General features: G+C 46.0%; 1 protein-coding gene and 1 long non-coding RNA gene across 5 annotated transcripts in view; one reads left to right on the top strand and one right to left on the bottom strand.

Moving 5' to 3' along the window:
* LOC144892930 (uncharacterized) overlaps positions 1 to 12863 on the top strand; it is an 84888-nt gene extending 72025 nt beyond the window's left edge. Inside the window, exon 2 of the long non-coding RNA XR_013624067.1 lies at positions 12734 to 12863. This is a non-coding gene — a long non-coding RNA (uncharacterized LOC144892930). The remainder of the gene's footprint in view (positions 1 to 12733) is intronic.
* The window catches only part of SPRYD3 (SPRY domain containing 3), a gene marked incomplete at its 5' end in the record, with an annotated part of 464688 nt that overhangs the window by 345064 nt on the left and 94603 nt on the right, over positions 1 to 25021 (bottom strand).

Below are 25021 nucleotides of genomic sequence, written 5' to 3'. Positions count from 1 at the left end.
GCATGGGGTGAGGCACCGGGTGTGTCCCCCAGGATCTGCTCCTGGATCTGTGAAGACAACTCATACCCGACTAAGATTTGATTCCTAATTTTATCTGCTGGTTGCATCATTACTGCTTAAGATGTAGTGGAACCATCGATTAGGACAGGATTTCAGAAGATGACTGAGGTGCCAGCACACAATGGATTATTTTTCGAGAGATACTGTGATGTCATTCTCACAAACGAGTGAATGGCAACCGGCTAACAATCCCCAAGGATGAGAAAGGTAACTTAAACAGGAGCATGCTATAAAATGAGCTATCCTGCTACCTGTGAAATGCATAAAGTGTGGCTATGAAGTCCGAGTTCAATTGCTATCCTAACTGGAAAACAAACAATGCTGTTTACTGTCTTCTTTCAAAAGCAGGCAAATGAATATTCTCATGCAATATCGTGTCGAGGCACAGTCACAGTTAAAAGAGCCTACCTGCAGCATTGCTTGTTAACATGCTACCAATGAGCAATAAATCAATTTAAAAAGATAACCAAGCAAAGTCTACGATGTATTATGAACCATTACTTTGCTTAGCCTGGTGTTGGCTTAGCGGTTAGGGTGCCGGCTTGGGATCCTAGGATCCTGGGTTCGAATCCCGGTCGATCGCTAAATTAACACCAGGGGGGTTGACTCAGCCTGTCATCCTTCCGAGGTCGGCAAATTGAGTACCAGCTTGCTGGGATGAATGATCACGGTGTGTACCCCGATTTAGAATAGGTACACCGTATCCCTGCGCATCGTAAGAGCGTGACCATGGGTTGGCATCAGGAAGGGCAAATGAAAAAATGAAGGGCAAATGAAGTGAAAAAGCCAGGTTGATGGGCGTATCAATTTCACATCACAGACAGGTCGGTGGTCTCTGTCTTCTACCACCTCCTTTCTGGTCATGCACGCTTTGACCTTTCCCATCCCAAGTTTCTACAGGGGTACATGCAGTCTACCAGGAACCCTTCTGGTGAAGTTACAAAAATCGAGAATCAATGCTCACCTTCACTCATTCGTTCGTTCATATTTTAATCCCCTGCCTGTGGAAGAAACTTCTTCAGTCTCTTCAATCCCATTCTTAACTCCAGGACTTCGAGAAAGCTGTTCCCCACCAGCTCCGACCATCCCCAAACCACAACTATGATTTTTGCTACCCCGTCAACCCCCTACAAGCCCAACTCTTTCCAAGTCTCAAGTTATTATTTCCTGAGAGTTTGCAGCTGAATCCATCTTGTTCAGCCCATGTCCTCAGTCTTTCCGTCATCCCTTATTTCTCCAAGTCTCCCCCTATTTTGTCCCTCAACCATACTGTTGGTGTATCCCCCCCTCTTTTTCTACTGTTCCTTTTGTTCTATTACGTCCTGATCTGGTTTATGTTCTTGCTCCTCCACGAGCCTCGACTTTGTATAAAAAAAATACAATAATTATTAAATAAATAGAGGCACAATCATTGCACCCTGGTGGAAGATTGATATCTAATGTCATAGATGCAATATTGATTGTACGGGAGGTTAGTATGGACTTTTTATTGAGAAATGTGTAAAAATAATTGTTCACCAATGAAATTTTATGAAACAATTTATCTAGTTTCTGAAGGTCGGTGAATGACTTAAAATGACGCAATGAATGTGTGTACATTTTGAGTCAAACCAAAAGGAAAGATGCTATTTTCTGGCTTACGATAATCCGAATTATTCTTTGGTGCCTTTCAAAAGTACTGCATCGAGGCAGAAAAGAAAGGAGAGGTTGCGAAACATTTAAAAGAGGAGATGTGAGCTTATCACGAGTAAACAATACGCATTAAAGTTCTAAAATCACTCGGAGGTGGAGTATTTTTCCTCAGACCGAGCAGCACGCATTAGACCACTGACCAGACTCCACTAGCGATCCTGGGCATGCTCAAGGCTTATGAGTCCAGGCATAAACATTCTGTCAGCTTTGCTTAAAGATTGCAGAGAAAGAACTGCCCATATCCGTAAAGAAAAAAACGCCCATCGGATGGAAACGAGAGGTTTTACTTAGTTACTGTGGGCTGCAGGAGAACCATGGTGGGGCAGTGTGGTTTTCAAGCCGGGTTTGAGTGGTGGATGAAAACTAGGTAATAATCTACTATGACAAAAACGATACAGCAAGCGACATGGTAAAAGCATTCTGAGTAAAAACCAATATGGCGGACAACAGTTACACACAAAGTCGAACAGAGATGCACCATTGAACAGAGAACAGAGATCCTTGCGGAGGAGAACATGAAGCCAGATGAAATCCACTTGAGGGTGCCCACACATTTTGGTGGTGAATGTCCTTCACATATCTGTGCTTAATTCCAGGTCTTCTTCTTTCATTTGCAGCACAAGGCCTGGGGTAGCATCATTGGCTGAGGGTTCCGGCTGTGCCGCTGATTCAGTGCCCTCTATGGGTTAGGGCAGGAATTTGGAATTTGTTCAAAATACTCGCCATTTGCCATGAGTTATGCCAACTCGCCAATTATGGGTTACGGCCATTTGCCATGAATGTTATCGAACGCCTATTTTTGGTGAAGGACACCATGGATCTTTAACATCAACCAACGAATAGCGACAGATGGGAAGCCAAGTTTATCGACCATCCTAGGGACGGCACACACATTGATGAAGCATCCTGCCTGTGAAACACTGGGATGACAGTTTATAGGCGGGTCGGGATTCAAACCCAGGCTAGACAGTTTAGAGGTGAGTGTGCGTACCTCTAGGGCCTAGGCAAGCACTTGCCAGCCCCAAGTGCTGGTACAGCTAAGTTCATTATTTCATGGCCATGAATTGGTGAGCATTAACACATGCAACTGTTGACATTGATGCAATCAATACACATGTTTAACAAATAATTTTGGAGAATTGTCGGATTACGAGACATGAAATTGCAGAAGAATTGGATGTCCATGCTGTAAGCGTGGAAATAATGATTCATTCTCATTATCCCTGGTGTTGGGCTAGCGGCTAGGGTGCCAGCTTAGGATCCTGGGTTCGAATCCCGGTCGATCGCTGAATTAACGCCAGGGGGGTTGACTCAGCCTGTCATCCTTCCGAGGTCGGCTAATTGAGTACCAGTTCACTGGTAATTCCCTGCTTGTCGTAAAAGGCGACAAAAAGGGTTGGCGGCAGGAAGGGCATCCGGCCGTAAAACATTGCTTCAAAAAGGGGACCGAAAAACAACAACAACCACGGTCCCCGAAAAAGGCCAACCCCCGCTTGCGGGGGAAAATGGCCTCTAAAGGTTTTTTTTTTTTTTTTTCTCACTTGAAATGTAATTAGGTGAGTACAAGATGGGTTCCGAAGGACCACTGCATAAAAGAGGCTGGGTACTCCCATAGGGATGGCTTTAAACGTTCAAAAGCATCTTTCTATGCGGTTGGGACTTGTTACGTCACAAGTCTCATCTCTTCGTACCACTCAATAAATGTGTGGAGAGCATAAGGTTACGAATGATGAGGGAATGATGGTCTGTTTAGCATTTAAGATATATTGTGTTCATGTGGATAGATTTGTGTTGTGAAATGGAGTTACCTTAAGCCCATGTTCCTTTCCTTTCCTACATTCTGGACTCAAACCATTTCCCAAACACACACATGCACACAGATAACGCCATCCCCGCGTCATTCAATTTAGCGGAAACTTTTGCGCAATAGTCTTGAGGTGGAGGTTGACGAGGAACATTATAGTCAACCTTCCCCAAGAGGAAGCCATCCATCATAAAAAGTGACAGGTGAGCGCCAAGTTCTCGCCCCTCCCCACTTTCTGGGGAAAACCCTTGCAAAGGCCCGCTTCACCAATCGGACTCCATTGCTGGGCAGGGACCGGCCAATCGCCAACAGAGGGCTACAACTTCCCTCACAAGCCGTGCACCAATGGGGGTCTCAGAGCCACAGAAGGAAGGGGGTTTGATGGGAGAATAAATAAAGGGAGAAATGCGGGGAAAGATTAGACAGATAAGAGATTCTGACAGATTCAGACAAATGGGAGATTCTGAGAGTCTGCACTCATTCACTCACTCATTCTCACTTTGCTTGAGACGTTTCTTTGCAACCCTCTGACTTTCACTTTGGCATTTTCCAACTTTATTTCCGGAATTGGCGCTTCTTCTTCACTTTCTGAGGTTTTATGCACTTTGCTGACTTTTTGACTTCCTCTTTTCGCATTCTTTGCGGATTTTTTTTTACCCCACACACCAACACCAACGACAAGCATGGCGCACCTTCATGACAGCCCGGCTGTCGCTACGCCGCCCGGTCACAGCAGAGCTCACAATCCAGCCGGGAGTACACCCTATGTCCGGCTGAAACGTGGATTTGGTACAATTTCTCAGAAGGAATATCCTTCACCAATCATAAATTTCATTTTGTGGCATGTAGTAATTTCAGTACTCAGAGCTGCTACTACTACTATTTCTGCAGCTACTACTACTACTACGCAAATTTAACACAACTGAATGCACTGTTAAGCTTTATACAAGCGCGAAATTTTTTTTGCAACTAGGTAACTATCACTAGGTAACTGCACAATGAAGGAAGGGTGGTGTTACTGCAGTTTTTTTTTTCCCCCTTTTACACCCCATTTCCTCACTGTTTTCATAATTATTTTGAACAAAATATGCATGCAAGGTTCATAGAACAACATAATCGATGAGGATAACAGAGGTACCACATTACAAATTTATATTTTATTCACCCATTTCTCAACATACAACGCTGCTAAAAGTGTAAACTTGGCCCAACGATGTACCAGCACCTTTATGCCATCTGGGTAGAAACCTTTGGGATGGATATGCAACCGTTTTGAAATCACCTCGGTACAAGTCTGGACTGCAAGACAGAGAACGAGGACTTCCCAGCACATCTGCACTCGAGTACTAGTGGTCAGATTTGTAGTGTAAGGTTTAGCATTACCATGTAACAGTCACAACCTGAAAGTGTATACGTGGCCATTCGGCAGCATATTGCTCATCTTACTTAATTGCACAGAAAGTTGATGCAGCATTATGCATTGCTTTTCCGGCATCAAATTAATTCCACATGTATTATAACAAAAACAAGCGTTATGCCTAGGTCTCCTGTCGGGGAAATGATGTGAGTTGACAAAGTGGAAGACACAGAAAACATGCTATGATATGATATTTCGCTCACAAGGTTCAGACATACATGGAGGCGGCCATCTTGGATTTTGACGTGGCGACCCAATTTTCAATAGCGTTCTTCGTTATGCGTAGATACACCCACACACCAGATTAGAAGTTGGTACTTCGCTTATTTTTCAAGATATTTCGCTCACAAGGTTCAGACATATATATGGTGGCGGCCATCTTGGATGTTGACGTGGCGACCCAATTTTCAATAGCGTTCTTGTTTGTGCCGAGATACACCCACACACCAAATTAGAAGTTGGTACTTCGCTTATTTTTCAAGATATTCCGCTCACAAGGTTCAGACATACATGGCATCAGACGTACATGGCGGCGGCCATCTTGGATTTTGACGTGGGTTGCACCCACACACCAAATTCGAATGCGGTCCTTCGCTTACGCACGCATGCACGTACGCACACACGCACGCCCGGACAGACGGACAGACGGACGGACGGACACACGGACGGAGGGGAAAACCATGGTCCCCCTTTCGCTCCGCGGTGCGACAGGGGACAATATTATGTTGCCCTACAAGGAACTTGTGATGCAGATGGAGGCCGTTCGGCCAATCAAAGCCTGTGCAGTGTGCTGTTATTACCAACGTATAGTTGTTTGTCCTTGCTCTATCCTTTTAAACGCTGAGCGCCAAGCAAGGAAGCAGCACGTACCATTTTTAAAGACTTTGGTGTGACTCGGCCGGGGTTCAAAACACCGACCTCTCAGACTCAGAGTGGATGCTGTAACCATTACACCACCGAGGCTGGTTACCTCCACCAACAAAGGTGGATGGAGGTTATGTTTTTACCCCTGTGTTTGTTTGTTTGTGTTACGTGGTCCCCTCAGTGCATACCAGGTCTCGGTGACCCCCGGACCGTGAGAGGACCTTCGCCAGCAAATAGTATTATATAGGCGCATTCGCCACGCAATCCATAGGAAGTTCACCCAGGAGACAACTGATGTGCAAGTATATATTTCCCAATGGTAATGATACCAAACACTTTCAAAGACACAACCACGGAGATGTTCCCCGAGCAATCAACACTACACAACCAGGCACAATCAATATTACAACCATGTGAACTCATCTACACAAACTCTAAGATGGCCATCTTAATCTTACACATTCCTCACGTGAGCCCCACTCCTGACTCCCTCCGTGGTCAATGTCTCTCCTCTCCGCACACGGGCGGTTGGACGAACCCCGGGCGGACGTGCTCCCAACGTGCAGTCTCGTACTGGGGCCGCGGCTGCAGCGCACCTCCTTGCCAAGCCACGGGGCAAACCCAGCGCGGCGTCCAACGGGCGCGAGGCCCCAAGTGCGACCCTTACGCGTCCTTGTAGATGGGCAAAAACCCAGCGCGGCTTCCGACGCGAGCGAGGCCCAACGTGCGGACCCGTACGCGCCTTTGTAGACGGGGCAAAACCCAGCGCGGCTTCCGACGCGAGCGAGGCCCAACGTGCGGACCCGTACGCGTCTTTGTAGACGGGGCAAACTGTCCCGGACGCTTGGTTTCGTGCACGAACTCACGGTGACTGGACGTGTCAAAAGGTATTTACCGCCCAGGTAACTCCTCTCGCCAGACGTTTCGAAACGGCGCGTTTTCCACGCAGCGCAAGGTCGCTTCCACCTTTTGTCGGAGCGGGGCGAGGAAGAAGAAACCTTCCTTTCCCTCGTGTCTTTTCTCCTCCGTTTCCCGTCACTTCCGCTTCCGGCCACTTCCGTTTCCTGCCACTCTTTCAGAAGGGCTCCTGACCCTCCAACCACAACAACTACACAACAACTTAATATACTACACACGGAAGCAAACACCTGCATGGTAATTCACATACATTCACATAAATATGTAACACTCCCCCCCTTCAAGAAAGAAAGTTTGAACCCAGCGAAAACTTTCTTTGCCGGCCAATTTGGAGAAACAAACCAGATAACTCAACCCCCCCACATTATCAATTCCCCCCGGGCACAGTTATCACTTAAAAATAAAGCCAGTTAAGCCACTCGATAGCACTTTTCCGGGAGGCCAAGCCGAGTATTCACTACATGGATGCCTTTAGGAACGCGGAGTTCACGGTTAGTCCGTGCAGGAAAGTTCTCTACATGGGCGCCTTGAGGAACGTGGAGTTCACGGTTAGTCCGTGCAGGAAAGTTCTCTACATGGGCGCCTTTAGGAACGGCGTTCACGGTTAATTCGTGTAGGAATCTTGGCTCGGCGGCTCCGCCGCCTTCAGTGCTTCAACTTCTCAGAACGTCCCTAATAATTAGGGTGGGACCACTGGTCCCTGTAGTCCCCTGAATACCGGTCTTCTTCTCGGCCACTACTTTGCCAATTCTTCCTTCGGGAGCGGCCGTAACTCAGGGAGCCTCCATAATAATATTGACTGCGGCCACCACCAAAACTACCGCCCAGTTGTCCTCTCCTGTAGACCTCTCGACGCCTACGAAATGCCTTCCCTACTGTTATGGTCCGACCCTCCAAATCCTTGCCATTCCAATTCTTCTCTGCCTCTCTGGCGTCTTTTGTGCTGGCAAACGTGACAAAGCCGAACCCTCTTGACTGTTGCGTTTCCCAGTCTCTTACCAACCGCACTTCCACCAGCGGCCCATATCTGTTGAAGACAGAGGTCAGAACTTCTTCCTCTGTTTTGAAGTTCAGTCCCCCTACAAATAACTTGGCACTTTTGTCACCATCCCGAGCTGGTGTGGTGTTATTTTCCCTGCTGGGCTCTTTCTCAACCCTCAGGTTACCATAAACTTGACCCCCGGCCAAATCATTCCCGAGAACCACAGATACACCCTCTACAGGAAACGTGGCTTGTAAACCGACGGTGACCGGTCCTGACACCAAATCGGACTCCAACTGGATGACCTGAAGGGGAGCACTAACACCGCCCCCGATCCCCTGTAAACGAACACTATCCCCCGTTGCCGTCTCCTCGGACCATGGCAAAATGCCTTCAAGCATTAAAGATTGATGGGCCCCTGTGTCTCTCAATATCCTAACCGGTCTCCGGTTAGTCGAGGCTCCATCCAGTGACACAAACCCCTCGGAAACAAATGGTTGGTAACCCTCTTGATGGCGATTTCTTACGCTAGCCATCGCATTCGGAGTTGTAATAGTCGGACTCCGCTCTGGGTTGTCCCTTTTCATGAGGTAACAACTGGACATCAAGTGTCCAGGTTTTTTGCAAAACGCGCAAGTAGGCCCGGAGGAAAAACTCGGGGTCTGCCTCGGGCCCCCCGAACTATAAGTTTGTCTTGGGCCCGCATCCCTCTGATTTCGAACCGGTGGGGTATCATAGTTGTCCCCATAATCATCTCGAGGCCGCCGCCATGTATGGTCGTTCTCCGCACCTGCTGTTCCCCACCTCCCCTGCGGAGATCTAGGCGAGGAGTTAGGTTCGTGGACCCCTATTCGGTGGGTTAGGGCATAATCATCTGCCATGGTGGCTGCGTCCCACAACTTTGGTACCTTCTTTTCCTGCAGGTACACTTTGATGTCCTCGTGGACACACTGCTGGAATTCCTCCACCAGGATCAAGTCCCGCAATGTCTCGAAGTCTTTCCCGACTCCTTTTGACTCACACCACCGATCAAACATGTTTTCTTTCACTCTGGCAAACTCCACATGGGTCTCACTCTCCCTCTTCCTGGCATTCCTGAATTTTTGCCTGTAAGCTTCCGGAACCAACTCATAGGCCTTGAGGATGTGCTTCTTCAGTACCTCATAATCTGCACATTGGTCCATTGGTAGCGCCGAATAAATTTCCTGAGCTTTCCCCACCAGCACACTTTGTACGAGTATGGTCCAGGCCTCCTCCGGCCAGTTTAATTGTCGAGCCACTTTCTCAAAGTGTGGGAAGAATTTCGCGACTTCCTTTTCACTGAACGGTGGAACCAGCCTCACATGTCTGCCCACATCCCAGGTTTTCTGGTGAGGTGTCGACCCCGTCAGCAAGGGTGGTGCCTCTCCCCGTTCTCTCATTAACTCCAGCTCCTTGACTTTGATTTCTTGCTGAAGCTCCATGTCACGTTCCTTTAATTCCCTTTCCGCTTTTCTCTCCTCTGCTTCGAGGTCCCTTGCAGCTCTCCTTTCCTCTGCTTGTTCCTTTTCTCTTCTTTCCTGGAGTTCTCTTTCCACTCTCCTTTCCTCTGCTTGTTTCTCTTCCCTCCTCGCTTCTGCTTTCCTTTCTTCTTCTTTTAACCTTTCCTGGAGTTCTCGTTCCACTCTCCTTTCCTCTGCTTGCTTCTCTTCTCTTCTCTCTTCTGCTTTCCTTTCTTCTTCTTTGATCCGTTCCTGGCTCCGTAATTGCAACTCCAGTTTCCGGAGCTCCACGTCTTCTGGTTCTTCGGGTAGCCACTCCCAGGCTAACTCGTCCCATGTTCCTAATCCCACCATAGATTGTATCACCGTGGCCTGCAACTCTGCCTTCCTCAAATTAGTTCGGACCTCCAAGTTAAAATGTTTGGCCAATTTCAAGAGATCCGACTTTAGCAACGCTCGGAACTGTGCCTCACTCGGGGTTACCCCAAAGTTCTGTGCCACAAACGCCATGGTGCCTATCGTTAACACCTGTTAACCTTCACCCAAGATTTTACCCCAATTTCTCACAAAAAAAAATTACCAATTAATAATTAATTAATAAATTTTAATTACCAAAAATATTATTATTTTATTATTTTATACACTTTTAGATCCCGGACGTAGACCCAATTGCGAAACCGCAAATCGTAATTTGGACGAGCCCCCAATTCTGTTACGTGGTCCCCTCAGTGCATACCAGGTCTCGGTGACCCCCGGACCGTGAGAGGACCTTCGCCAGCAAATAGTATTATATAGGCGCATTCGCCACGCAATCCATAGGAAGTTCACCCAGGAGACAACTGATGTGCAAGTATATATTTCCCAATGGTAATGATACCAAACACTTTCAAAGACACAACCACGGAGATGTTCCCCGAGCAATCAACACTACACAACCAGGCACAATCAATATTACAACCATGTGAACTCATCTACACAAACTCTAAGATGGCCATCTTAATCTTACACATTCCTCACGTGAGCCCCACTCCTGACTCCCTCCGTGGTCAATGTCTCTCCTCTCCGCACACGGGCGGTTGGACGAACCCCGGGCGGACGTGCTCCCAACGTGCAGTCTCGTACTGGGGCCGCGGCTGCAGCGCACCTCCTTGCCAAGCCACGGGGCAAACCCAGCGCGGCGTCCAACGGGCGCGAGGCCCCAAGTGCGACCCTTACGCGTCCTTGTAGATGGGCAAAAACCCAGCGCGGCTTCCGACGCGAGCGAGGCCCAACGTGCGGACCCGTACGCGCCTTTGTAGACGGGGCAAAACCCAGCGCGGCTTCCGACGCGAGCGAGGCCCAACGTGCGGACCCGTACGCGTCTTTGTAGACGGGGCAAACTGTCCCGGACGCTTGGTTTCGTGCACGAACTCACGGTGACTGGACGTGTCAAAAGGTATTTACCGCCCAGGTAACTCCTCTCGCCAGACGTTTCGAAACGGCGCGTTTTCCACGCAGCGCAAGGTCGCTTCCACCTTTTGTCGGAGCGGGGCGAGGAAGAAGAAACCTTCCTTTCCCTCGTGTCTTTTCTCCTCCGTTTCCCGTCACTTCCGCTTCCGGCCACTTCCGTTTCCTGCCACTCTTTCAGAAGGGCTCCTGACCCTCCAACCACAACAACTACACCACAACTTAATATACTACACACGGAAGCAAACACCTGCATGGTAATTCACATACATTCACATAAATATGTAACAGTTTGTCAGTGACAAGATATCTCAAAAAGTTGTGGACGGATTCGGACAAGATTTGGCAGAGGGGGTAGCGTATGGGACAAGGACGAAATGATTAGATTTTGGTGAAGATCCGGATTCGGATCCGGCTAGTAGAATTTTTTAAATGATTCTTCACAAATGGGAGATACGACGAAAAATGATACATAGCAGGATATCTCAAAAAGGTGTGGACAGATTTGGACGAAACATGGTGGACCGGTTGTGTGTGTGACAATGACGAATCGATTCAATTTTGGTAAAGATATGAATATGGATTCGGATATGAGAATTATTTAATTTTTAAGTGATTCTTCACCATTGAGAGATCGGACGAAAAGCGATATACAACATGATATTTTAAAAAGTTATGGACGAGTTATGACTAAACTTGGTGGATGAGTTGGTTAGGTGACAAGAACAAGCCGATTCGATTTTGGTTCAGGTCCGAATCCAGATCCGGCCTATCATTGGGATGCAAAACATAAACTGTTTAACCTGGCGGAGGTATGCTCTCTACTGAGTGCCGTTCTCATTAAATTTAACGAATACGCTCCCAAAACACAATAGCGTTAAACTTTCCAGCTGCTGGCTGAACTAGTCAGGTTCACGATGTTTTTTCGTTCAAAATTTTGGTAGATTAGCAAAACTATACATTTTTGGAATATTCAAAGCATGAGGAATCCAAAAATTAATGTTTGCATTTGCGTAGACACCTTTGCGAAAATGACCCTCAGGACAGTGATGAAGATCTGTAAAAGCATATTCCTGAACGGTATAGACCTAGTAGATCCTGTGTATAGGACTTATAGTTCAATCTGATACTAACAAGGCTGCTTTCTTGCTTTATAAACCCATACCTATAACTTCAAAGGACTTGCAATATCATGTATTATGTGATACAGTTATATCACAAATATAAAGACAATGGTTTTCAATTACCTTTGTTTGTTGCTTTTCTATAATCCTGAGCACTATTTTGAGGCCTTTATTGGATTCCTTGACCCAGAAAACATAGAATTAGCATATTTAATTAAGTCTCTAGGTTGACTAGAAGCCGAGGTCGCGCAAAATATGTATTTTATGGCGGCCATTTTCAAAATCCAAAATGGCGGCCCTGCAGGTGTCTGTGCAAATGCCAACATTGATTTTCAGATTCTCCATGCTCTGATGATTCCAAAAATGTACAGGTTTGCTAATCCCAAAATTTTGAACGAAATTACATTTGTTAACATAGTGAACCTGACTAAACCGTGAAGTTTTGTTTAGTGGTGGGGACAATGTCTCCATGTCATGCCGACCTGCTATGGACACCGACAAGAGATAATGGACCTAGGTGTCATCATGTCATAATCGTCTTCACCAAGTCAAACCCCTCCCTAGATAGTCGAGCTGCAGAAGCTCTGTTGCAACAGCCAAATGAGGTGCCTTTTTATCAAATGAGGTGCCTTTTGATCAAATGAGGTGCCTTTTGATCAAATGAGGTGCCTTTTTATCAAATGAGGTGCCTTTTGATCAAATGAGGTGCCTTTTGATCAAATGAGATGCCTTTTGATCAAATGAGGTGCCTTTTGATCAAATGAGGTGCCTTTTGATCAAATGAGGTGCCTTTTGATCAAATGAGGTGCCTTTTGATCAAATGAGGTGCCTTTTGATCAAATGAGGTGCCTTTTGATCAAATGAGTTGCCTTTTGATCAAATGAGGTGCCTTTTGATCAAATGAGGTGCCTTTTGATCAAATGAGGTGCCTTTTGATCAAATGAGGTGCCTTTTTTTTTTTTTTTTTTTTTTTTTTTTTTTTTTTTTTTTTTTTTTTTTTTTTTTTTTTTTTTTTTTTTTTTTTTTTTTTTTTTTTTTTTTTTTTTTTTTTTTTTTTTTTTTTTTTTTTTTTTGTATACAATATCGAGGCTCGTGAAAGAGCGAACATTAATCACACAGAAAGACAAACCGACACATAAAACATATAACATAGGGAGCGGTAGACAAGATGGGGAGAGAGGGGGAAGAACACAAACACAACATTTGAGAGCAGGGACCGAGAGACATGGAGACATCGAGAGATCTGAGAGAGGGCGAGGGCTTTGGGGGGGGGGGCGTGGGAAGGGGGCAGTGGGAGAGGTATAAAATATATGGACACTGCCAGGACTTCCAGGAAAGAAGTTGGAATTTCAAACAAGGTGGATCTGGGGTGAATTAGCGGGGGTAGAAAAGATCAAGGTTTTGGATGGGGGAAGATAAGAGATGGTGGTGAACAGCTGTTTTAAAGACCTGGAGGGAGGAGTGGGATTGAAGGGAGTGAGGGAGTTTGTTCCAGAGGCGGGAGAAAAGAGGAATGAAAGAGTGAAGGTGAGCGGAGAGCCGAGATTTCGGCAGTTTAACCATCAGAGGGTTGCTGGCAGATCTTGTGCGACCTGTAGGAATATTTGGGGGACAGAGCACAGAGAGAGCTGGGGGTGCAAGGCCGGAGAGGAGTCGGTAGAAGACAGAAAGACCACCTACCTGCCTGCGGTGAGTGAGTGAAAGGCCCTCAGAGATAGCTTCATCGCGGGAGATTCCAATAATTCTGAAAGCTTTGGTTTCAACAGCGTGAAGCCGAGCTAGGTGTGAGGCAGGAGCACCGGCCCATAGGGGAGAACAGTATTCCATTGAGCTGCGGATGAAAGCCTTGTATGTGGTGAGGAGCTCAGGTGTGCCGAGGAAGGACTTCGCACGACGGAGGATGCCCAGTCGGCGACTGGCTTTGGAGGCCAGCTTGGAAATGTGGTTTTCCCAAGAAAGATCATGGCAGATAGTGAGACCCAAAATCTTGAGCGACAGAACTTCTTGGAGAGGATTGTTGAGAAAGTAGATGGGAGGGTTGTCCAGTCGATCTTTTCGGAGAGACATAGTAAGAGTGTGAGATTTGTCAGGATTGAAAGACATGTTCCACTTGTTTGACCAGTCTGTGATTTTGTCCAGGTCTTCAGAGAGTGAGGAGGCAGCAGACTGCCGATCTGAGGGAAGAGGAATGGAGCGGCAGAGAGTGGAGTCATCAGCAAAGAGATAGAGAGGATTTTCGAGAGAGTCAGAGAGATCATTGATGAAGACCAGAAAAAGCACGGGGCCCAGAACACTGCCTTGGGGAACTCCAGCCTGAACAGGAAGAGGAGATGAGAGAAACCCATTCAGGGCCACACGTTGACGACGACTAGAGAGGAAGTCCGCCAGCCATGCGTGGAGATTTCCATGGATACCAAAGGAGGAGAGTTTGGTGAGCAGAGCGGGGTGCCAGACAGTGTCGAAGGCACGTGATATGTCGAGGGAGACAGCCTTTTGATCAAATGAGGTGCATTTTGATCAAATGAGGTGCCTTTTGATCAAATGAGGTGCCTTTTGATCAAATGAGGTGCCTTTTTATCAAATGAGGTGCCTTTTGATCAAATGAGGTGCCTTTTGATCAAATGAGGTGCCTTTTGATCAAATGAGGTGCCTTTTGATCAAATGAGGTGCCTTTTGACCAAATGAGTTGCCTTTTGATCAAATGAGGTGCCTTTTGATCAAATGAGGTGCCTTTTGATCAAATGAGGTGTCTTTTGACCAAATGAGTTGCCTTTTGATCAAATGAGTTGCCTTTTGATCAAATGAGGTGCCTTTTGATCAAATGAGGTGCCTTTTGATCAAATGAGGTGCCTTTTGATCAAATGAGGTGCCTTTTGATCAAATGAGGTGCCTTTTGATCAAATGAGGTGCCTTTTGATCAAATGAGGTGCCTTTTGATCAAATGAGGTGCCTTTTGGTCAAATGAGGTGCTTTAGTACCCACGTTGCACCAACAATGTAATTCAAGTGAGAGTGAATGATTGTTTCCACACTTCCAACCATGAAAACCCATTCCTCTGCTATTCACTTCACGTAATCTTGCCATTCTCTAAAATGAGCCGTCAATGTTTGCTTAAGTAGCATCAATTGATTGCGTATGAGATTCTTCCCCGCCAAATCATGGCCATTTTCAAACTCTATTGTGATTTAAAACACCTTTGAAACACAAAAACGTGAGAGGTATAAATCAGCAAATTATGTGGTCAGTTTCCTGTGAAATTCTTCCGATTTTACGTTCTCCAAGGAATTTAACGATCCTATCGTGTGGATGCTCCCTGTCACGCAGCCGTGAATGGTGCTTGGAGAGAAAATACACATGCCGAGGTCTCGCCTTGAGAGACGGCTGGGCTTGGAGCTCAATTTGGTCAGTCGCACGCACGAGCGGTCGGCGAGCAATCCTGGTATGAGCGTGGGCCTATCCTACACTGGTTATCAGGATTTTAGCTTAACTAAACGATTCCCACCAGGGATGCCCAATATACAGAATGAAGCGACACAGGTGACGAAGGATGGAGCAGGCATGCACAACAACGTGCAGTTGCCAGAGGAATTCGGAGAAGAGTGACATTCTCGTGCCATGTGCTGGGGCGACCTCATATACAGTAAACGACCCACTCAGAGGTCCCCTCGCCTTACTTTGTTGCCAGTTCAGACAGGAAGGACAGATCACATGACATCCTGAACCTAGATAACCTATATAATCGCAAACACTGCTGCCTTCCAACGATGCATAAAAAACAGGACAACTCAGCCGACACATGAAGTCTTTGTCACATGTGAAAATGAACTATTTTACACAAGCACATGGTCAACACAAGGTGTTTCTCTCTACACGTAGATATAGCTGAAAGCCCACTATTCTTATTGCGTAATACAAATCTATCAGGATTAACTGCCAGCGTAAAACACAATGGCTAAAATTTCAGTGGAAGATTGCCACAGAATTGTGTTTCTGCCTAAAGGAAAGAAATAAAGAATTTCTGCGTAAAAGCTCCATATCTCAACCCTCAGATCGGCAGGCAGCAGCCTTTTCACTCTCTGCAGACCTGGACAATATCTCAAACTGGTCAAGCAAGTGGAACATGTCTTTCAGTCCTGACAAATCTCACACTCTCACTTTGTCTCTCCGAAAAGACCGTCTGGACAACCTTCCCATCTACTTTCTGAACAATCCTCTTGAAGAAGTTCTGTCACTCAAGCTTTTGGTTCTCACTATCTGCCATGATCTTTCCTGGGTAAACCACATTTCCAAGCTGGCCTCCAAAGCCAGTCGCCGTCTGGGCATCCTTGATCGTGCAAAATCATTTCTGGGCACTTCTGAGCTCCTCAGCACAAACAAAGCTTTCACCCGCAGCTCAATCGAATACTGCTCTCCCCTGTTGGCTGGAGCTCCTGGCTCACACCGAGCTCGGCTTCACACGGTTGAAACCAAAACATTCAGAATAATTGGTATCTCCCACGATGAAGCCGATTCTGAGGGCCTTTCACTCACTCACCGCAGGCAGGTCTTTGTGGCAGTTGGTGGTCTTTCTGTCTTCTACAGACTCCTCTCCGGCCTCGCTCCCCCTACTCTGTCTGTGCTCTGCCCACTCAAACATTCATGCAGGACGCACAAGATCTGCCAGTAACCCTCTTCTGGTGAAACTACCAAAATCAAGACTCTCTGCTCACCTTCACTCTTTCAATCCCTCTTTTCCCACCTCTGGAACAAATTTCCACTCTCTTCAATCCCTCTCCTTCCTCCAGGTCTTTAAAACAGCTGTTCACCACAATCTCTTATCTTCCCCTATCCAAAACTTTGATCTTTTCTCCCGCCATTAAAACAACCCAAATCCGCCTCTTTCAATCCCCAACTTCTTTCCTGAAATTCCTAGTAGTGTAAATCCTAGTAAATTCCTGGTAAATTCCATCTCAGTGAGCCTCTCCATTCCACAGATCTACCGACGTCCCTGTTCTCTACTGTTGTTGTGCTTGTGTGCTTCCCTCTCTCTCCCCCTCTTGTCTCCCGCTCCCTTCATTGAATGTTTTATGTGTCTGTTCATGTTTTCATGATCAATGTGTTGGCTCTTACACGAGCGTCGATTCTGTATCCCAAAAACAGAAGAAGAAGAAGACATCGAGTGAAATAGCTCGAATCACCTGATTTTCAAGGTGTGGTGTCCAAAGCACAATCACCAAGGAAAGATAAATATTACCGCTAATTGACAAACCAAGGAAAACAAGACCCAAAAGCTATCTAACAAGGATGAGCAACAACAACAACAACAACAACAACATGCATTTTAAGGCCATTTTCCCTGCTAGAGCGGGGGTTAGCCTTGCGGTCCCCATCACAATCTTCTCCATTTTGCCCTATTTTCTGCATCTCTCCTTGTTAACCCCCTTGCCGGCATTTCTTCTTCCACCATCTTTAGCCAAGTCTTTCTCGGTCTTCCCCGTCCTCTACTTCCTTCTACATTCATCACTCTTCTCAACCAGTCACTTTCATCCTTCCTCAACACATGACCAAACCATCTCAACCTGTTCCTCTTCACAGCATCAATAACAGGCTCTATTCCCATCATCTTTCGCAATTCATCATTTGTCTTCCTCTCTCTCAACGATACTCCGCACATCCACCGAACCATTCGCATTTCCACCCTTTCCAGCCTTCATTGCTGCTCTACAGTCATGACCCATGTCTCGCTCCCATAAATCATAACACTTCTCACACATGCAGCATACACCTTTCCCTTCAGCTTCAACGACACTCCCCTCATCATCAGCACGCCACTCAGTTCCCGACACTTCTTCCATGCACATCTCACTCTAGCAACCGTTGCCGAGTCTGATCCACCTTCTCCATTCCGCATGTCTCCGAGGTAGCAAAATGTTTTCACACCTTCCAGCTTCACGCCGTCTCCAAGATGTCTTCGCGCCGTCCAACTCAATATTTCCTCCATCTGCAGCTCCCTCTGTGCACACCTTACATTTGAATGTAGCTGCCACACTGGTTAATGACCCTCTCAGACCACTACATTTTTGATGAACCCACTCAGCGCACATTGTACATTGAATGGAGTTCACTCCGACACCCTTCCTGCCTGCACACAGCACACGGCCACTTCCCAGTTCTTTCCACCTCACCACATGCTTTACCACTTGCCATCACCTTCGTCTTTCCTATATTCACCTTCAGACCTTTTGTCTCCATACATTCCTTCCACTTGTTCATCTTTTCCTTCAGTCAATCCATACTTTCCGCAATCAACACCAGATCATCTGCATACAACAACTCCCATGGTAAACCCTCCTTTACGTTCTGAGCCAGCACCTCCATCACAGCTACAAATAGTAGTGGACTTAGTACCGACCCCTGATGCACTCCCACCTTCACCTCAAACTCACCACTGTTCCCGTCCTTCGTCCTTCCAGCTGTGCGCTCTTTTGTACATTGCCATCACAACTCTGATCAACCATTCCTCCACTTCTAACTTCCTCAATGCCCATGTCAATACTTCGCGTGGAACCCTATCGAATGCTTTCTTGAGATCAACAAACCCAAGAAACAACAAGCAAGCAAGAAACCCAAGAAAAAACAACGAATAAGGATGAGCGATACTTGAAAATAATATCCGTAAGAAATACAAACAACAAACAGCCCTTTTTAAGGCCATTTTCCCTGCTAGAGAAACCTGATTAAAGAAACCACATCCCTGCTAGAGAAAGAAACCTGCTAGAGAAGCCACATCCCCAGGGTTAGCTTTGTGGGCCCCATGACAATCATGGTACCCTTTTTGAGGCAATGTTTTTATGGCCGGATGCCCTTCCTGACGCCAACCCTTTAGTCGCCTCTTACGACACGCAGGGATACGGTGTACCTACTCTAGGCCGGGGCACACACCAGCACATTCATCCCAGTGTGCTGGTACTCAATTTGCCGATCTCGGGAGGATGACAGGCTGAGTCAACCCCTCTTGCATTAATTCAACGATCGACCAGGATCGTAGGATCCCAAGCTGGCACCCTAACCGCTAAGCCAACAACAGGCTATCCTTAAGAAATAGAAAAAAAACTGGCAGAAGGCTCAGTTGTTGTTGTCCATTCATCTGGACTGCAAACCTAATGGTCTGCATACCTCAAACACGGAGAGTACGAAGGTCAATTTTGAAATCATGACTTCAAGGATGGTGCAGTTGAGAATATCTTTGTCAAAAAGGAGAATATAACTCAAAGGTTAAAATATGTCTGGAAGAACACAGAACTTGGACTATGGACCAATGGTCAAAGGTGCTTTGGGCAGACGAGTCAAAGTTTCAGTTATTTGTATCTCATTGAAGACAAGACATGTGTGACGAAAAACAAACTTATTTAAGGGTCATTCCACCAGCCTCACGTTACATTTGAGGCCAATCCAAACCTTTCGTACAGCCCTCTCGTCACAATGCAACAACTGTAATGATTCGAACTTTCTCTCCATGTGGCATCTTTTAGTCAATTTCATCACGTGGCAAGAAGACAGAGGTATTACATGAAATGAAACGTGGGTAACTCCCGTTACACTTTGTCCACGTGTTTAAGCAGACCACATACGGGAATTTAAAGTAGGATCCTGGCAACAAAAACACGAACGCAAGTAACAGTATCAAAAGTAACTCATAAGGATTTCAAAATGAAACAATTTTTCGGACCAGAGACTTCATGGCATCAAAATGCATCTTAGATCGACAGGAGATCTGCAGTGTCCATGATTATTGGCATCAGGTTTCTCCAGTGTTAAATATCATGTCGTATTTAGCTGACCATTTTCAGTTACAACCAGCTCATTCCATTACATAAACCTGGTAATCGTGTTCTCCAAGATGTACCACATCCCCAGGAAACAATATTCTGCTGTATTCCACCACAAACCCTGTTGAGTCGTACACATTTGGCTTGCTCTTTAGAACTTGACTCCATACATGCCTCCTTACAGATCAACCAATTCTGTCAATCTCCCCTTTTCTCCGCGACAAAGTGAAATAGTTCAACGCAAGACGAATGCCATGTCTTTTCTCAAGAGAAGCAATGGCTACTGTCACAAACGTGTTCTTAAATTGAGAAACTTGGACCATCAGACCATATAGACACTACCTTGATTGCATGTGGAAGGTTGTCCAGAAGACTGTCAATATAAGCAAAGCAACCAGTGTGTCCTTGGAGTGGATCAACATGTCAGATGCTACGATACTAGAATGAAGAGTTCCAGTGTCACATTACAGCGGTGAAGAGGTTGATTTGTTTCTGGTGCTAATGGGCACTCTGAATCTCATCCTGCATTTGCCAATGGAAAATCTGAATTAGCTGCATCTGATGCAGCTAATTCTTGCTTCTCATTTTATGCAGTTGCTAGTGCTGCCATTTCATAAAACAATGCTCAAGAAAGTGGAGAAGCAGACTGCTTATGTAATCTACCAGATCTGAAGTTTAGCACTCCTTCACCCCTTTGACCATAATCTCACCTACAGTTTCCGACGCAAACCACGAGACATTCACAGATTCGGCAAATGAGTAGGTTTTGCTAAAGTCCGCAACATTGTTGCATTTTTCACATTAATTTGTGCAGCAAGCCCTTGATGGAGGTGTATGTAGAAGAAGAATCCCCATTTAGTTAGTAAATAGAGGGGATTCAGCTGTTTCAAAACGTGGACACTGTTCTGATGTTGGTGCTGGAAGAATTTAGGTTTATTATAAGTAGTGAAAAAGTGAAATCGATGGGCTGGGTGTGTGGTTCATTGTGTGTAGGTATTTGGAGAAGGGCACCGGGTGCTGGGTGTGCACTGGCCTAAAGAAGCCATAGCGCCCAGAGGTAATGCAAAATTTTGTGCAGTGGGCTCAGCTGCCCAGGTAGAGGACCATTTGTGGGGGAGCCAGAGAAGGATCCTCATAATTTGGCTGAGCAGGTAGCTCGGAGTTGGCTCCAGCATCCCTGGAGTGCTGCATTTGGAAAGCAAGCAGAGGCCTCCAGAGGGAGCCACACCACCCAGCCATGAAACTGTGCGATGGCATGGGAAGAAAATTTGACGGTGAGGCTCAAAATGATAGAGCACCAGCACGCGAGACGTTGGGGAAATTGATTACATGGAATCACAGCAGAGGAGGGTTAAAGACAAATCATAGAGTGTTTTTGAAAGGTGTTAGTTAGAGATGCTCCACCTTCACACCATTTTCTATGTCTGCAGCCACTGGACGTAAACGGAGTAGGGTAATTGGTTTTTTGAGGACCCATTGCGTGCCAAATTGTCCATGTTGGGGTAGGGGTAGGCATCCCTCCCACCCCTGCCCCCCTCTCCCTCCCAACCCTCAATTGGGCTACTCCACAGGCAGGTCATGTGAGGCCACACCATCTCATCATTTTATAATCACAACACGTCCCTTGATCTCTTCCCAAGAAATAGTTTAGTTTACCAGAATTAGGGGGCCTGAAGGGATAGATTAGCCCAGAGATTTAGAGGGGCAAGAGCTAGGATAGGATAGAGGGATTCACGGGGCACTTAGGTATAGGGTAGGTAGGTTAGGGCTAAACCCAGCTGTCTCAGCTGTTGCCGTCGCACACTACTGCCATCACGACAAATAATCTGTCGGCTCATAATATCTGCCAGACACTCACTCATCAGTCATGCCACCTGCTTAGTCAATTTTGCCATGTTTGCCACCTACCTGCCAGCCATGCCATGTGATGTAAACCATGCCAAATGCACCTGCTGTGCCATCTGCCACTATTATCTGCGTTTGTGCCATTTTGTTGAGCCATAAAGGCCAGAATAAACACCTGGGTGAAGGCCAAATGGGTTGAGTTTCTTGTACTGCTTGTTGGGCCACAAGGGCCATTTGCTTGTCTTTCTGTAGGCCATGAATGCTGCAGACCCTGTTTGGAGGCCACGTGAGTCCTTTTGCATCATTGTGTATTAGAGACATAGAGGCCTGAAGAACACTGAGGTGCAGAGGGCATTTAGGCCAGGAGAAGCACCAGGTGCTGAAAGGCCCCATAGTCACTGAGGATGCAGCACCAGGACTCAGGGCCCTGAAAGACAGCGTTGTGGAAGGGAGATGCTACCGGGCAGGAGGAATCAGAATAAAACAGACTTCATAGACTCTATGAGTAAGAAGAAGAGGTCCCCCAAGTGAACTCACCCTCACCCCCAACTACATCATGTTTAACTTGCATCCAGATTTAGAACAGGTTAAGTGTGTGCCCTAGTGAATGAATGCGTAGGATTAGTGGAGCAACGCATTGGAATAGGGATTGATTTTGTTTTTAAATTCTTGCCTGTGCGCTTTTAGACTGGGGGGATATATATTGTATGGTAAGTGAGGTCCTACACAGGTTCCACACTGCTCCCTCCCCCCCCCCCCCCCCCCCCCTTAAAGGCACAGATTTGGGGTGTTTCAGCACGAAGGTCCACCTTTTTTTAAAAAAATATATAAAATAATATAAAACCTTTTTGTCTAAAACAGTCCCGATACTCACTGATGAACCTCTGAAAGTTTGACGAAGATCTGTGTGCATGCACGCACGCACACGCACACGCACACACACACACACACACACACACACACACACACACACACACACACACACACACACACACACGAATGATAAAGAAGACCCTTATAGAGATTGTAAAAAAACATCCACGGGAATATTACGACAAGCAAACTATAGTTGGAAGTGGTCTGGGGCTTAGTGACTTGGAAGCTGTCTGTGGCTCAGTGGCGATCCTGAAAAGAGCACTCAGTCGGAACAAAACTTTGAGAACAAGAAATCTTCACAGCTTGGTCCATGAATCCCTCACCAAAACAGAGATGGATACTTCAAGCCATGGAAGTACGCCGTTCCACCTTCTGAAACCCGCATATGGAGATAACCAACGACAGAACGCATGCGCGCACAACACACATTTACAAACATACCCCAAGTGTGGAATGTCGAATATAGGATTGTTACAGCAGGAAAAGCTTATGCCATGGTGATGACAGGAGAGAAAGCAGTGACAATATTGCAAACACCCATTACACAGAAACTCAATGTGTGTAAACTATTCGAACAATGGTTCCTTAGGAGCACAAAACAATTTGTTATTTCGATGCTTTACATTATCTCGTATCTTCCTGTGCACGTGAACGGCATGTACGTGCACGTGCACACGCACACACCGCCCCATCATTTCTCCACGAATGGCAAACAGCTGGAAAATGTTATGGCACATCGTCTTTCACTGGTACGGTCGATTTGTGGATGCCTTTTCGGTACCAAATGTTGTCTTTTGAAGGTTGACAATGTCACAATGTTGAATCTATCACTATAATGAAAGCAGAGACAATGATCCGATGAAGAATGCAAAATGTCTGCGGACAGATATTAGTGATAAACTCTACAATTGCACACATTATGAAGAATGAAAAGTCATTATTTCAACATCAGCTGCGTCGGTTGGAATTAAATTGCAGCCAATTATCTGCCGAGAAAAACATTTACCAAACCAGTTAAACAATTCCAAAGGCACGTCTTCAAACTGTCTATTTCTACCTTTTCGACTGCAAAATGAATCACAATTTCTCATCCACATTGCTCCCAAAAATTATCTTTAAAGGACGTTTGTTTTGAGTGCCTATTGCCAGAGCCAAGCTTGGGCCTTCGGAACACGTAGCGTCCCGGAGACGAGGAGCATGTTCAAAAGACGCCGTGGTGTCAAACAGCTCAAGGCGAAAGGACAAGGGAGGCAAGTCTGACAGAGACCATGGTGTTGTGCACGTTTCTTTGATGCTCAGTGGCGGATGCCTGGCTTGCCTCCTACCATGATGGGGGGGTTATCTCATCGACAAAAACACCTTTCTAAAAACTATTATCTTATCCATTCTGTGGTGCAGTTTAAGAAGCATCCAGAGATCACCAAGACCTTGATAAGTTGACATCACTTCTCATGGAGCCGCGATGCGTTTGTAATGTCTGACCTTCTGAAGTGGTGGTTGAAAGATCAAAACAGGGCTACAGTAATGTGTATTTTTAACCCAATCCTAGAAATTTCCCCAGAATATGCTTACTTTACATATATTTAATGATAAATGGCACAGCTTCATTGGAGATTGCATCAAAATGACCACCTCTTCACCAAACCTTTCTTCCTTTAAAAAAAAGACTGTACATCATTTCCATCCAGCACACAAGAAGCTGAAAAACAAAACTACTATATTTATACAAATATTCATCCCACAACAAAGACCGCTGACCACAAGCTAAAATTAGTCACGAGTAGACTAAACATTTTGTTTCAAGACTTTTTCCCAGCCACCTATCTACGATTATTTAATTCTCCCATCTGCACGCAAAGGTAGCCTGTGTTGAAATAGTGGGAACCAGAAAGACAAAAAAAACATGGATGCCACTGAAACCCACAGGCATGCTACTGTGCAAATGAAAAGAATACATCTGGTAGAACAAGACATGGAATTTGCAAATATGTCCTCATTTTGTAAGAATAAACCACAAAAAAAATAATAATAACAATAAAACTTAAACAACTCGCCTGTCTGTGCGATAAAAATAATCACCAAAATAACGCAATATTGATTTATATGCCTGAAGAAAGTAAAAGTGGAACCAGTTGGACTTATAGTCAGAATTTCAGTTATCTCATTTAACTCCATTACATGGCCTGCCATTATATTGTCGTGTGATTCCCCTCGGTGAAGACCGGGAAATCACGGATAGCAAATCGAGTGTTATTCGAGGCGTTATTCAATAGTGGATTTCACTATATATGTGCGGGAGAACGAAAGAAGAAGTAGAAGCGGGAAGCTTTTACCTGTCGGTCCCGCGCGACAGCCTTCAATCCGGTGGAAATAACTCAAACGAAAAACGGAATTAAAACTTACAAAAATAACAGGTTTATTTAGCGGAACCCGAGAACACGAACGCGACGGTAAATAAATGTTCTAAAATGGAGCACTCCCACACCAGACATCTAAAACAAACAAGGGAATATATATCAAAAATAAAGGGGGGTCGTGCGTGTGTGTGTGTGTGTGTGTGTGTGTGTGTGTGTGTGTGTGCTTAGCTCGATCGGATGGTGTGCCAGGGATCGTCAGGCTGGTAGCTCGCAGTCCAGACATGGCTCCAGTGTTGGCGGGAGGAAGGCCGCCCGGTCTTTGGCACGAACCAGGCCTCGACGCGCCC

This window comes from Myxine glutinosa, chromosome 7 (genome assembly GCF_964187855.1).
Source record: "Myxine glutinosa chromosome 7, kmMyxGlut1.1, whole genome shotgun sequence".
NCBI lineage: Eukaryota > Metazoa > Chordata > Myxini > Myxiniformes > Myxinidae > Myxine > Myxine glutinosa.
This window is presented reverse-complemented; position numbering and strand designations above follow the sequence as displayed.